Source organism: Nyctereutes procyonoides, unplaced genomic scaffold (genome assembly GCF_905146905.1).
Source record: "Nyctereutes procyonoides isolate TBG_1078 unplaced genomic scaffold, NYPRO_anot_genome, whole genome shotgun sequence".
NCBI classification, from domain to species: domain Eukaryota; kingdom Metazoa; phylum Chordata; class Mammalia; order Carnivora; family Canidae; genus Nyctereutes; species Nyctereutes procyonoides.
The window spans coordinates 28,689,538-28,706,193 of NW_026575126.1; the positions used below are offsets into that span (position 1 = coordinate 28,689,538).

At 35.4% G+C, this 16,656-nt stretch overlaps 1 long non-coding RNA gene across 1 annotated transcript in view; it reads left to right on the forward strand.

Moving 5' to 3' along the window:
- The window catches only part of LOC129519976 (uncharacterized), a 108,707-nt gene that overhangs the window by 33,778 nt on the left and 58,273 nt on the right, over window positions 1–16,656 (forward strand). Inside the window, exon 2 of the long non-coding RNA XR_008666456.1 lies at window positions 2,926–3,037. This is a non-coding gene — a long non-coding RNA (uncharacterized LOC129519976). The remainder of the gene's footprint in view (window positions 1–2,925; window positions 3,038–16,656) is intronic.

The following is a 16,656-nucleotide window of genomic DNA, read 5'->3' on the forward strand; positions in this document are numbered from 1 at the left end:
TATATATATATATATGAATATATATGGAATTTCATATATATATGAAATGGAATGGATATATATACATATATATGTATATATGTATATATATGTATATATATCCTCTTCTTTATCCATTAGTTCATAATTATTGCATAGAAACACAACTGATTTTTGTGTATTGTGTTTTCTGCAATTTTTCTTAATTTCTTTCTTTAATTAATTAATTAGTTTCTAACAGTTTTTGGTGGAGTCATTAGGGTTTCCTATATATAATAGCATATTACCTGCAAATAGAAACAGTTTTACTTCTTCCTTTCTGATTTGGATGCTTTTCATTTCTTTTTCCTGTCTAGCTGCTCTGGCTAGGACTTCTAGTACTATGTTGAATAAAAGTGGTTGGAATGGGCATCCTTGTCTTCTTCCTTATATCAGAGGAAAATCTTCCAGCTTTTCAATATAAAATGTGATCTTAGCTGTGAACTTGTATATATGGCCTTGATTATATTGAGGTGTGTTCCCTCTACACCCACTCTGTTGAGAGTTTTTACTTTGAATGAATATTTGATTTTGCCAAATACTTTTTCTGTATGAACATTGAGATGTTCATATGATCTTTATCCTTCATTTTGTTAATGGGATGTGCACATTGATTGATTTGAGGATGTTGAACTAACCTTGCATCCCTGGAAACCCACTTGATTGTGGTATATGATCCTTTAATGTATTCTTTAATTCAGTTTGCTAATGTTTTACTGAGGGTTTTTTTTTTTTTTTTTGGCTTGTTTGTTGTTGTTGTTTTACCTTTATGTTTATCAGGGATATTGGCCTATAATAGTCTTTTCTTGTTGTATCCTTGTATGGTTTTGTTATCAGGGTAATGCTGGCCTGATAAAATGAGTTTGGAAGTGTTTCTTCCTCCTCAATTTTTGGGAAGAGTTTGAGAAATATTAGTATTAATTATTCTATAATGTTTGGTAGAATTCATAAGTAAAGCCATCTAGTTCTGGAATTCTGGAATTTTCTTTGTTGCGAGCTTTATGATGATTGATTCAATGTTCTTACTGGTAAGGTAACTCTTACATCATTCTTTTGAGTAGTATTTTCAGAGTATATATATTCCCATCCTTTTACTTTTAGCCTATCTCTATCTCCATCTCTATTTCTATATTTAAAGTGGATTTCTTGTAGACAGCACATAGCTGGATCCTTTCTTTTTTAAAAAAATAAATCCAATCTGACATCTATGTCTTCAATTTTAGTGTTCAGATCATTACATTTAATGTAATTATTAATACTACTTGATTTATATCTACCATCCTATTTATTTTGTATTTATCTCATCTAATTTCTTCCCTTTTTCTTTTAAAAAAATATTGTTTAATCTCCACTAATTGGCTGGTTTAATATTACTTTCTTTAGCTGTTGCATTAAGTTTTTTAGGATATATGTTTAACTTATCATAGTCTGCAAATTATACAAAAACATTCCTCCCTATCTTTTATACTCTTATTGTCATACATTTTAATTCTATATGTTTTATAAACTACATTATAATAAATATAAACATAAATAATTATCTTTTAAAGAGATTAAAAGTGAGATAAATGTGTCTTTTATATTTGTCCATATATTTGCCATTTCTGGCACTCATCATTTCTTGATGTAGGTCCAAGTTTCTATCTGATATCATTTTTCTCTGGCTAAAGAATTTCTTTTACATTTAGTTTTGTATTGTCCTACTAGTGATTAATTCTCTCAGCTTTTGTTCATTTGAAGAAGTCTGTGTTTCATTTTTAAAATATATTTTTTTGCTGAGTTTAAAATTGTAGGTTGACAGTTTCTTTCAGTACTTTAAAGTGGTCTTTTCATTGTCTTCTGGTTTGAATGGCTTCTGATAAGAAATTGGCTCTTTCTCTTTGTTCTTCTGAATACAATGTATCTTTTTCCACTGGGCATTTAAGATTTTCTTTTTATCACTAGTTTTCAGCAGTTTCACTGTGATTTACTTTAGTTTGATTTTATGTTTCTTTTACTTGAATTTATTGATATTCTTGGATTAGTTGGTTTATAGTTTCATCATCTGGGTGCATTTCAGGCTTTATTTCTTCAAATATTTTTGTGTCCCAGACCTTCCTTCTAGGAGTCTGATTATACACATAGGTTAGATTGCTTGCTATTGTCCCACAGGTTACTGATGCTCTTTTTGTTTGTTTGTTTAGGTTTGTTTTTTCATGAATGGACTTTATTTTTTAGGGCAGTTTTAGGTTCATAGCAAAATTGAGTGGAAGATGGAGAGATTTTTCCAAATACCTCATGTCCTCACATGTGAATACCCTCCCCATTATGAACATCCCCCACTAGAGTGGTACATTTGTTATATAATCAGTGAACCTGTATTGACACATCATTATCACTCAGCGTCCATAGTTTACATGAGGGTTCATTCTTGGCGTTCTACATTGTTTAGGTTTGGACAAATGTATAATGACATATATCACTATTTAGGGTAGATTCATTGCCCTAAGAATCCTCTGAGCTCTCCCTATTCATCCCTCCCTAAACCTAACTCCTGGCAACTAGGTTTTTTATAGTCTCCATAGTTTTGCCTTTTCTGGAATGTCATATAGTTGGAATCATGCATTATGTAGTTTCAGATGGGCTTCTTTCACTTAGTAATCTGCATTTAAGTTCTTTCCATGTTTTTTCATGGCTTGACAGCTCATACCTTTTAAGTGCTGAAAAATGTATCAGTTTATTCATCCATTCACCTACTAAAGCACATCTTATTTTCAAGGTTTGGCAATTATGAATAAAGCTGCAGTATTCATTAGTGGGCAGGATTTTTTTATAGACCTAAGTTTTCATCCCATTGGGTAAATACCAAGGAGCATAATTGCTGGTCATATGTTTAGTTTTGTAAGAAACCTTCAACCTGTCTTTCAGAGTGGCTGTATCACTTTGCATTTCTACCAGCAATAAATGAGAATTCCTGTTGCTCCACTTCCTCACCAGCATTTGGTATTGTCGGTGTTCTGTATTTCAGACATTCTCATAGGTATGTATCTCATTGTTATTGTAATTTGCATTTTCCTAATAACATATCATGGGAAACATTTTTTCTCACATGTTTATTTGATATCTTATTTAGCAAGGTGTCTATTTAGATCTTTGACCAATTTTTAAATTGGGTTGTGTTCTTATTATTTTTAAGAGTTTTTTGTACATTTTAGGTAACAGTCTTCCATCTGATATGTCTTTGTAAGTATTTTCTCCTAGTCTGTTGCTATGTTTCTGTATATATTTATAACTGATTTATTTTTCTACTGAGTATGGGTAATAATATCTCACTCCTTTGCATGCTTAATACATTTGCAGGAGCCAGATGTTGTGAATTTACTATTGAGTACTGGGTTTTATGCTTGGTTACTGGGTTTTGTTGCATTTCTTTAGAGTATTGGACTTGTTTCAGTGTGCAGCTAAATAAATTGGCTTGGCCTTCAAGCCTTGTTATTGTAGACCTCTACTTTGGAAATAATTGGGCACTACTACAAATTCATGAAAATTCTTTCAGAGATCACAATTCTGCACTGCATTTTATGCAATATCTGAAAGCCACATTTTATATATTTTGCCTTGATTTTTGGTTGTCTGCAGTGGGAAGGCATAATCTTTCATGGGTGGAGTTAGAGATCCTATTATTTATTATTGTTAGAAGAAAAACTTCTTTTAGTTTACAACTCACTATTAAACTTGATATTAATAATGTTCTAAATTTTTTCAATGTTTATTTTATTTATTTATTTTTAAAGATTTTATTTATTTATTCATAGAGATGCAGAGAGAGAGAGAGAGAGAGAGAGAGGCAGAGACACAGGCAGATGGAGAAGCAGGCTCCATGCAGAGAGCCTGACGTGGGACTCGATCCCGGGTCTCCAGGATCACGCCCTGGGCTGCAGGCGGTGCTAAACCGCTGCACCACTGGGGCTGCCCTATTTTATTTATTTATTTGAGAGAGAGAGAGCAGAGTAAGGGGTAGAGGGAGAGGATCTCAATCAGACTCTGCACTGAGTCCAATGTGGGGCTCAATCCCAGAACCCTGAAATCATTACCAGAGCAGAAACCAAGAGTCAGATGCTTAACGAACTTAGTCACCCAGGCACCCCTGTTCTTGTAAATTTTTAATATTGTTGTCTAATGTGAGAACACTTCTCTCAATTGTCTTTTGGCCTTAGCTACATACTTTCAGTACCAGGCATCATCAGATAGATTCATACCATAGTAGGACCTCTGGACTCATCACTGTATCATGGTTATGGATGAATCATTCACAGTGCAATAGGAGTATTGTTAAAAGCCAGTTCTGGGGCAGCCCCAGTGGCCCAGTGGTTTAGTACCACCTTCAGCCCAGGGTGTGATCCTGGAGACTCAGGATCAAGTCTCACACCAGGCTCCCTGCATGGAGCCTGCTTCTCCCTCTGCCTGTGTCTCTGCCTCTCTCTCTGTGTCTGTCATGAATAAATAAATAAAATCTTTAAAAAAAAAGCCAGTTCTGAACTTGCTTGGCTAGTTATAATCTACTTATACATAAAACTCTGCAGACCACGTATGCCTATCCCACTAAATCCAAGCTACACAAATCCCTAATCTAGTCTCCTCTTAGCTGGATCCCAAGGAACATGTGGCTACTCTGACACCTAACATGAGGAAAGGTGATGCAGAAGTCATAATAAAAAGAAATACTGGTCTTAACCAATTATAGTTAATGTATTTTACTTCAAAAATTGTACAAAAGTATGTGATTGTTAGTCATTGCTGGAGGCCCTCTCAGTGCCTCAGAAGGGGACTGTGCAAAGGAGCCTTGGAGCTTGTGCTTTCTTAGCTTCACAGTAATCAGTCTCTGATTTTACCACCAGTGTTTTAAATGTGTGATCATTCCATATCACAGGTAGACCATGAGATTTTGGAATTATTCATTCAGAAGTATAATCTTGAACAGGAAAAAAATATTCTTTTTTTTAGGTACTAAAAATATGAATCAAGAAACATACTTTTGGTGTGACTCCTATCTCATAGTTACCTGATGCTGCCAAAACTAAGTTTCCCCAGACCCAGAGGAAAAAAATGGATTTACTAAAGATTTGGGTTGAAGAAAAAAATCTAGCCTTTTTGTGATACAGAATCTTAATGATTACAAAACAAAAACATGTGAGCAAAAGTCTAGGTTCAAAATGGAAAGTATTATTCTTACTTTTATATTTAGTAAATGGTATAGTTCTCATATGTTTGTTGTCTCATCTGTTTCCTCCAGTTGATCACTTAGAAATAATGAGGCTATAAATTTGACTTTCACAACTAGATTTGTTGCAATGTAGCTCAACAGTAATTGGGCTTTTATTAGTTTTTATTGCAAGTATTCTATTTTTAATAACATCGACACAAACTACATATTAATATTTTTCTCTTTTAGAAAATATTGAGAATGTCTTTTCATAAGGAAATGACTTCTTTTTAAAAAAAAAAAAACTTTATCAATATACTGACAGTCTTCAGATGTGGTAAAGCTAAGTTCCTCATAAAGAACAAAAGGAATTCTTTTGTACACTATATAGCAACACCCAGACTGTAGTAATGTCTGCCTGCTGTTAGGAAGTTTAGAATTCTTTTCCTGTTTTGAATGTTCATTCCTGTTTTGAACTGTTGATTAAGAGAACAGATTTATTGACAGACTTTTTCTTCTGGATTTTGGGTAACCAATGTTGGTTGGCTGTCTGCTATAAGCATAAGGGTGGAGGGTACAAATAAGCTAGTGACACCTTTGAGAATCATAATTAAATAGATGAAAAGATAAAATGCTGAGGTAGAGTTCAGAAAATGTCTCCAAGGCCTCAAGTAAAGACTCTAGAATTTAAGTTGGAGTTTGACAGTTGAATAGAATTTAAAGAAGGACATTCCATGAGGTAAGCAAAAACATTTAGTAAGCGTAAGGTAACAAGTAGGAATATGCAAGTCTCATTTAATTTTATTTAACTTAACCACATTTATCAAAAGTTTATTCTCTCCTGAGTATTTTACTAATTAAACAATACAAAGATAAATGAAGACTAGTCTTTACCCTCACAGAATCTGGAATACAGAGAATGACATGGACATAACTACTATTAGAAAATGGATTTCTGTGAATAAAATTTATATTCTAACATTTATTTATTTATTTGTTTGTTTATTTATTTATTTTTAAAGATTTTATTTATTTATTCATGAGAGACACAGACTGAGAGAGAGGCAGAGACACAGGCAGGAGGAGAAACAGACTCCATGCAGGGAGCCCAATGCGGGACTTGATCCCTTGCCTCCAGGATCACACCCTGGGCGAAGGCGGCACTAAACCACTGAGCCACCTGGGTTGCCATATAACTTTTATTTAAATGCCTGAGCAGCAGTCCTGGGAGCAGAAAGATCTGTTTAAAATTTAGCTGTGCCTCTTTCTAGCTATGTAACCCTAGGCGCATTTGAGTCTTAATTTAATGCATGTCTGTGTTCCATTGATTTGGCCAGTGTAATTGGAAGTTCTCCACCAGCAAACTCATTCCCAGCAGGTCAGAGAGCATTTCACTACCATCAGTATTATCAGATTACTGGAGCCTAGGCTAGCTTTCCTACTATAGGCTTCAGATTTTGTGCTCCATAAATTATCATGAGATCATACTAACCCAATACCAGATTATTGGATTCCAATAATTGGATTCTTGCTGTCTATAGGCATTGCTGTTCATGCCTCACCAGCTGAATTAAATTCCATTGGTTTACCTAATCTTAGAGCCACACCCATACTTTCTATTCAGGCTACATATAAGATCCAATTAGTCAATTCTGAATCCACAAATTCAGGGGGTTACCATATTTGTAGTCCCTAGTTATTAGCACAGTATAAGTTACTGTACTCTACACAGTAGAGTTAATGCTACAGATACAGTTTTTGATAGTTTCATCAAATCCATTCACCCAATAAATATTTATAGGGTGCCTTCTATGTGTAAGGCACACTTCTAATCACCAAGAATATAGTCAAAATACCTAGCTTTGCAGAGTTTACATTTTACTAGGAAAGACAGACCAAAAGAAAAAAAAGTAATAGATATTATGTTACATGGTGGCAAATATTATGAAGAAATTAAAGTAGGGGATTAGAAGGGGATTAGAAGTGCTTCAGAGTGGAGAGGACAGGCCTGCTGTTTAAGATTTGGTGTCAAAGAAGACCTCTCTGAAAAGGTGACATTTGAGCAAAGACCTATAGGAAGGAGAAAGTGAACTTTCAAGGTATGTGAGGAAGAGCTGTCCAGGCAGAGGGAGAAGCAAGTGCCAAGGTCCTGAGGCAAAATTACTTGGATATCAAGGAATAGCAAGAAATTAGTCTGGTAAGAGCACTTGGAAAAGGGGGAGTGGTTTGAGGAAAGGTTGGAAAGGAGGGGGCAGCGTGACAGATCTTAAAAGGTCTTATATGTTAAAGTAGGGATTTGGAGGATTTACTCTGAGTGAGATGCCTTTGGAAACAAAGGTTTAAATTTTTAAATTCAAATATCTTCAGACCAAATTGCCACAAGACTTGTGTCATATAATTAAGAAGACAAATTCTAATTTGAAGTATTTTTTGAATTTAGATGGATCATCCTATAATTCAGTGTTGGGAAAGACTTGCCAGGTAACATGGCCACATCTCTAGCTGCCAAACTTCTTAGAGCAGCTTGTACATTTTTCTGATTTCCACCTTTCACTTCTTTAAAATACTTGGCTGAAGTTTTTTTTTTTTTTAATAAATTAATTTTTATTTGGCTGAAGTTTTTAGCAAATCAGGACTGATACTTTTGTAAACCTATGTTATAATATTGATAGTTTTAAATTTTTTTAATTTTTATTTATTTATGATAGGCACACAGTGAGAGAGAGAGAGAGGCAGAGACACAGGCAGAGGGAGAAGCAGGCTCCATGCACCAGGAGCCCGACGTGGGACTCGATCCCAGGTCTCCAGGATCGCGCCCTGGGCCAAAGGCAGGCGCCAAACCGCTGCGCCACCCAGGGATCCCATATTGATAGTTTTAAAGTAGAAGAAAGCTTGTTTTATTAACTAGAATATTTTAGTTAACTCTAGTCATTTATTCAACAAAAATTTACTTTTTTCCTGCTGTGTTCCAGAAATTGTGCTAGGTATTGGGAATACAAAAATACGTAAAAGCTCTTTCCTCAAAAAGCTCATAGCCAAATAGGTAAAGTAGATTCACAAATGAATGATTGCAATATGATATGGCAAGTGTCTAGAACTAGTTCTTAGTGAGTGTTCTTAGATACTTGTTAAATGGCTGATGGTAACTGTCTAAAGTTAGGGAAGAATCAGTCCATTCGGATTCAACCATCGGCTCCGTGTTCTCTGCAGCATCTAGCATATAGTAGGTGCTCAGTGAAAAAATTATTGAATGATGAATGAATGAATGAATGAGGAGATAGTTGAGCAGAGACTGAGGAAGAAATAAGATTTTTCTGGGAGGCAGATGTATATTGCTGGCAAAAAGAACAATGTGTGCAAAAGGTATGGAGTTATGGAAAATCATAATTCCATCCCAGTAATAATTTTAGATTTCCATTTAAGATATCCTGCCAAGTCCATACTTGAGACATAATTATTAATACAAATGCCTCTTTTCAGTGTATTTCTTATGAGTCATATGCACTTAGAAACTTCCTAAACATTATTGATATATATTTGTATATATTGGCCAGATGAAGTATCTATATTTTAGTACAAAAACTTCTGTGTTGCCCAACTTCTTTTTTAAAAAGTAGATTTACAAGCAAGAACAACTCTGAAATCAGAACAAATGGTATTATCCTTTCAATAAAAAAGATTAATTCACCTGGACAACTTAGTAGGAAAAAATGTACAGATTTTGTTATACAATAAAATGTACCATTTTGTCCATCCGTTGTGCAGTTAAACCTTCATCAAGGTATAACAAGCCCTGGAAATGGTTTCAATTGAATGACAAAAGAAATGGAATAAAATTCATTCAGAACTGGTTCACACCACCTCTCCTGCATGTACTATTAACTGCTAAGATCAAGTCACAAAACATTATTTTGAGGAGAAAGGGTTTAGTGAACCCTAGAAATTGGGTTTGATTTATGCCAGAAAATCTGCCTTTTCACTGCTTGAGATTCTATGGAAGAAAGCCACAGTCTTTTACCAAATGGTTTCTAGGGAAACCCCTTATAGCACTGCATCTGAAAACAATTTGGTTGTTAATGAGAAATGGTTCTCACGATGGTGGGAAAGTGTTGACTGAAAGAAGAGACTTGTAGATTTGGCAGTCAGTCTGTAGAAAGTGTTTACTGTTCTGTAGTTGCGTTCCTGAAATTTCTACAGAGATCAAGCATTTGCAGGTCCTATTTCACAGTTACCCTTGCTTTGTAAATATATTTTTTAAAGAGGCAATAGAAAATGTTTGTGCTAAAAATGTAGATGCTTGAAATTGTGAATATATTCAAATTTCCTTCCAGAATCTGCAGTCCATGGAATTTTCCAATCTTTCGGAATTCCAACAGGCTAGATTTCATATATTATTAACATTGAATCAAAACTATGTAAAATTAATTTGCATAAAAGTTTTCTAAAAATCCTAAAATATAGTAGGATATTTATATATTCTTTAAATCTGTTTTTGAAATATATTCTGTAAGGTCTCATAAGTTGTATTTATTTTATTTCTTTTAAGTTCTTCAAAAGAAAGCAACTAATTGGAACATTTTAACTATAATCCTTTTATAATAATTTCAAGATTAAATATTAATATCTAATGAAGCACTAAAACTTGTAGTTAAAAAATATACAGATATACATAAATATATATAAAAAATGCAGATATACACTAATTCCTCTAAGTGGGCCCTTTGAAGTCAGATTGGAAATAAACATACTTATATTTTCTCGATAACCCTTAAGTAAAAAGGAGAAATTCATACAAAAATTTTAGATAGGTTTTCATCTGTAGCATGATTCAGAAACATGAATGAGTGTATGACAGGAACCAGAAAAGTGGCCACCAAAAGCTCAGAGGAAGGTATTTTGAAATATTTCTTGCCCTGGGAGCATTAAAAATTTTTGAGTCTGTAAAATACAATACTTAGTTGTCACTTGAAAGCCTATGGGTGCATCACTTTGCCCACGGCTGCCACCAGTCCATCTGTCCCCCGTATGTTTTCTGTTTTAGCCTTTTGTACAAGGCAGAGTTGCCAAAAGTCTTCTTGCTGTCCTCAGTTGTTTTCCTCATTTGACCCCCACCTCCTTTCTCTTTCTTCTCTGGTCTTTGAACTTCCTCCACTTTGGGCAGCTGCTTTCATTTGCAGCTCTGCTTTGGGCAAGGAAAAAAATTCTGCCAATGGAATCAGGAAAAATAAGGAAACAAGGAGGGTTGCAAGTTCTTTGCATGTGTCGTAGCTCTCTGGTGGCCCACTGTGAGGTCTTTCCATTCCTTCAGTAGTAGGCTGCGAAGGGATCTGCTGTTGGAGACAGAAAGTGATCAGAGATTATCCAAGAGATAATCTCATTTTCTCATCTCAGAACCAACAAAATGCAGAAGTTGTGTTGAGGGAAGTTGGAAGGCATTATATCTATGTTTACTTACCCATCCATGGTCTGAGGGCATAGATTCTCCATTCAGTTTGCCGATATCTATACTACTGCCAATTTTGCCTGATTACAGTAAACATTTATTTATATATTATTTTGGGTCATGACATTTTAAAGGAAAGGAGTGTGACCTTCTTTTCTATTCTCTCTTATTCCATGCAATACAGAAACTCAGAGGGCAGAAACTTCTCTATATAATTTTCTCAGTGCAGGCAATGACAGAAAGCATGTATATGAGAGCATTTCATAAACATTAGTTCATGAAGAGAATGAAAAAACATCTTTTCTAAAACAAAAGAACAGCAAACAAATACTTTATAGTTGTTATGCCAATGTACTTGATTTTTTAAAAAGATTTTATTTATTTATTCATGAGAGACTGAGAGACACAGAGAGAGAGAGGCAGAGACACAGGCAGAGAGAGAAGCAGGCTCCATGCAGGGAGCCCGACATGGGCTCCACATTTCAATCCCGGGACTCCAGGATCACACCCTGGGCCGAAGGCAGACGCTCAACCGCTAAGCCACCCAGGGATCCCCCATGTGCTTGATTTTTGAAGCTTAGTGAAAACTTTTTGAGTGCCTAAGAAACAGAAGACATGTTGTTCTTGTCTTTGTTGATAAAACATCAGGTGGGATATGCTCAAAATAGACCTATAGTTTCTGCCTCAGCACATTCAACTTGTTTCTACTTCTTTTCTTCCTCCCTTTCCCACAGTATCCACCACAGCACCACATGATGGCTCCCCACATAAGGCAACAATCTAATTGGGCAGCTGGAGAGCACTGGGTTAGACTCAGAAAAGAATATTTGCCTTTACTTATATAAATATTCTGCTCCTCACACTGACAAATATATAGCTGGGTGAAGAAACTGTCCAAGTGAAATACTTCCTCCCTTTGACCTTGTCTGAGTGCCATTAATTGTTATCATCAGAGCTGAACATGTAAAAAGCAGGAACCACACAAGAGCAGTAAACAAGTACATGTGAAAAACAGTAGTAACTGTATTTGCTGAGTCAAGATCCGAGTAAAGGAGTGGATCACATTTCCCTGTTTTGGAAGAACTTCTGAAAATGGTTATAGTCTCCAGATTAATTCAATTCAAAGTATTCTAAGTGCCTATTATATGCTAGACTCTTCTCCTGTAACTGTGAATTCACTGTGAATGCAAAGATAAATGAGATATCCTACTTATGGAGGAGCTCACAGACTAGGCTTATGACAACCTCTCTTCTCAGATTTTGGAGTGTTTCAGATAGTTTCTCTGGATTTATGTCTCATTGAGCAGGGGTACTCTTATTTATGTAACAAATTTGTAATGAATGCCCTATTTTGTGGTAAAATGCCAGGTCCTTTGGTTTACAATGATGAATAAGGCAAGAGACCCTATCCTCCAGAAGGTCTCAGTGTAGGGGAGGAAAGGGACAGGTCAAGGGGAAATTATAAAGCAATATTTTTTATACAAGAAAATAGTATTCTCTCTGGAACTCTCAATTTCTGAAATTAGTAGATCTTGCCAGTAAAACAAAAACACATGTAAAATGCTTAGTATGGTGCCTGCCAGATTGAAAGCACCCAAAAGATCTTGACTATCTTATCATTATTGTCTTTACTTTTTCTATTTCAGTATTCTTATGCCAATATGGAACACCAGTCTAGGCCTTCTTCCATATGTGACCTCTCTAAATGTCTCACTAATAAAAGTCGATATATTTTCTAGGAGAAAAGCAACAGCTCATGTGGAAGCATATCCCTGTCACTCACCATCATCCCCAGTTCCGAAAGATCACATGTAGTGATAAACACAAAGCTGTATGAAAAATTGTCTATTAGCTAAGAGAAAATGAGAGGCTTTTCATTCTACTTCCACATTTCTATCCATTTTAGCAGCTTTCCTTTTTTGGAAAATGAGTCGCAAATTCTATAATGAGACATTTTAATTAAACAAGGTAGGGTTTAGTGGCGTCTGCTCTGAATGACTGATGCTGTTGTAAATATTCAGTTAACTTTTACATCAGGGCTTCTTAACCTTACCACTATTGACATTGTGGGCCAAATAATTCTTTGTTCCGGGGCGGGGGGAGGGGCTGGAGGGTGTCCTGTGTCCTGTAGGATGCTTGCAGCACCCTTGGCCTCTAGCCTCCAGATAACATCATCCCCACAGTTGTGATAGCCAAAAAATTACTCTAGATGGTGGCAATTGTTTCCTGGGGGTAATATCTCCCCTGACTGAGAACCACAGCTCTTGATCATCTGGCTATTGATTTAAGCCTATGGGAGAGTGCCATTTGACCACAGTATGGCTTTTCTTCCAGTAGGTGTAGGTCTTCAGTTGTCTGTGCTCCTTCATTTAATCCTTACCTGGTTTGTGTGAGGTACTGGGAAAACCATGATGAATAAGTTGGATCTTGCCCTGAAATAACTCATAGTCTAGTAATTTGTAAATTAAGTTGATTCTTCAGGTTTATTAAGTGTGACGTGATTCTTAGTAACACTTTGACCCAGTGCCTTGGGTTAGCTAGCTATAATAAGTGTTCCAAACTGGGATTATTATGTGATATCAAAATACCTCCAAAGCAGCAGACAATCCGCTATACTTTTCTTTAAAGTTTTCATGGATTATTTTTTTATTCTTGTGCATGGAATAAATTGAAATATGTTGCTTTTACTACTCTCTCTCTCTTATTTCTTTTTTGTTTAAGTCTTTTTCCTCCAAATTTTTTATAAACCCAGCACTTGGGTTAAGGATTTGGGGGAAAATTACAGCACCTGTCCTGATACATAGAGTTCTTTTGTTTGGACAGCTGTCTACACTCTGCACATTTGTACTTCCACATTCATTTTAAAAGAATAATTGTGTGATGAAAAAGATCTTAAAATTGTGTAACTGAAGCAAAACTAAGGTGTTTAGCTCACTATCAAGTATGTAAAAAACCATAAAAAGTAACAAATAACTGCAAATTCTATAACTAAGCAAATAAAGTGTAGAGTAACACAAAGTATAGTATTTCACATTGCATTTGAACTAATAAGATGTTGGACAATACAGTTAAATATAGTTAAAATAGTTACATAATAATAAAGAATTATTCTCTATTAGTATAGCATCTCCCTGTTGTTTATCTAGTCTTTTTTATATGCCCAAGTGATTTAACTCTTAATTTATAGAGCTATATTAAGAATTTGATTTTTAGGGTGCCTGGGTGGCTCAGTCAGTTAAGTGGCTGCCTTTGGCTCAGGTCATGATCTCAGGGTCCTGAGAGCGAGCCCCAGGTAGGGCTCCCTGCTCAGCAGGGAGTCTGCTTCTCTCCCTGCCTCACCCTGCTTGTGCTCGCTCTCTCTTTCTCTCAAATAAATAAAATCTTTTTTGAAAAAGAATTTGATTTTTATGTTTTTTTATATGTTACTAGTAAAGAAAGCTCAAGGATATATAGTTGCTTTTAATTTTTGATATTTCCTTTATCACTGAAAGCTTTTCTATGAAGATTTGTATTTTGTAAATCTAACATTATTATACATATGCATGTGCTTACCAAGTGTCAGCATCCATGCTAAGTATTTTACATACAATAATGCATTTAATCTAAGAACCTCACCTAGAATCCGAATCTGAACCCACAGTTGTCTGACATCAGTGTTCTTGTTCTTTAACCATTACACCACATGGCTTCATTCAGCATTATATGGGCACTAAGAGAAATATATATTTTAACAAAAGAATGAAATTGGACCTTATACAATAATCAACTCAATATGGATTAAAAACTTACATGTAACACCTGAAACCATAAAACAGGGAAAACAAGAAGAAAACACAGGGGAAAAAGTTTGTTGGCATTGGTCTGGACAAAATTTTTTTTTTGACATGACAAAGAAAGCATAACAACAAAGGCAAAAATAAACAGTTGGGACTACACCAAACTAAAAATCTTCTGTAAAGCAAAGGAAACAATAAAAAAATTAAAAGGCAATCGCCTATGAAAATGGGGAAAAAATTTGCAAACCATATATCTAATAAGGGGTTAATAACCTAAATATTGAAGGAACTCATACAACTCAATATAGCAAAAAAAAAAAAAAAAAAATGAGCAAAGGACCTGAATAGACATTTTCCCAAAGAAGACATACAAATGACTAACAGGTATATGAAGAGGTGCTCAATATCACTACTCATCAAGGCAAAACAAGTCAAAACCACAATGAGATAGCACCTCACAGGTATTAGGATAACTATTATCAAAAGGACAAGAGATAGGTGTTGGTGAGAATGCGGAGAAAAGGGAGCCTTTGTACACTGTTCATGGGAATGTAAATTGGTGCAGCCACTATGGAAAATGGGATCTTCCTCAAAAAATTAAAAATAGAACAACCATATGATCCACAATTCCAGTTCTGGGCTTGTATCCAAAGGAAAGGAAATCAGTCTCTCAAAGAGATATCTGCACTCTCACATTCACTGCAGCATTCACAATAGCCAAGCTATGGAAACAACCTCAGTGTCCATCAACAGATAAATGGATAATAAAAATATAATATATAACACATATATATATACACACACACAAACATGCATATATTACCTATACACTATATATATAGAAATATTATTCAGCCATAGAAAAAGAAGGAAAGTCTGCCATTTGCAACAACATGGATAAACCTGGAGGACATGATGCTAAATATTTGATGAAAGACAAATACTGTGTGATCTCACAGGTGCATTTTATTTTATTTTATTTTATTTATTTTAAGATCTTATTTATTTATCTGAGAGAATGAGAGAGAAAGAGGCAGAGAGCACGAGTAGGGGGAGGGCAGAGGGAGAAGCAAAATCCCTGGTGAGCAAGAATCCCCATGTAGGGCTTGATCTCAGGATCCTGGAATCATGACCTGAGCTGAAGGTAGATGTTTTAACTGACTTGAGCCACCCAGGTGCCCCCACAGGTGCCTTTTAGAATATTCATGAATGATTGTTAAAGACAAGCCATTTATAAAAAGTATTTCTTTAAAGTGAATGGCACTTTTCACTTGTAGCCTAATGTCAGGTGTATGTCCAAGACAAAAACTTTTATACTCATTTTCATCCTACAACAGACATTGAGAGATGTTTAGACATTTAGAGCATACCAGGCACTAAGTTTAGCAATGAAGTAATGGTACTGGGATGCCCAGAACAAAAAATACGGTATAAAGGGCTTCTTAAATTAATAGGGCATCTTATGTTCCCAGTATCTGCCTGAAGTGAACTCATACTGAAAGCTGGCAATGTAACACTTTCCCCAACGTGTGAAACTTCATAGGGAACCACTCTTTCCAAACAAAATAAGAGTCTGAGATGCAAGAAGCATCTGGGTGGCTCAGTCAGTTAAGTACCTGACTCTTGATTTTGGCTCAGGTCATGACCTCAGGGTCATGGGATTCAACCCTGTGTTGAGTCCCAAGTTGGGCTCTGCACTCAGCGGGGAGTCTGCTTGAGGATTCTCTCTCTCCTTCTCCCTTTGCCCCATCCCTTGATCACTATCTCTTATACTAAAATGAATAAATAAATCTTAAAAAAAAGAGTCTGGCATGCAATACTGAACAAACTTCTCTGTTCCTCAGTCTCTCATCAGTAAAATGAGGATGCTCATAATAGTACTATTATTATTTGTACCGCATCCTCTCCTAAGTTCCTCAACTAAGGAACTACTGACTTTTAGATTTAAATATTTATAGATTTTTTAAATAGAATATGATTCACTTTTGCCTCTTTTGTGCTCTCTTTCCCTCTCCTTCTCTCTCTCTCTCTCACACACACACACATGCAGACCCCCACACAAATTTGTACATAAATTACCTCCCCAAATGAGCAGCTTGTAATACATGCCCACAACTGTAATTAAAGTTAAATACTATTTTGTCAGGAAACAATCAAAGATTATTACTGTATAGTACTGAATAAGGAAATATATCAAGACAGTTTTCATTATAAAAATATGTTGTTTTAAAATACAA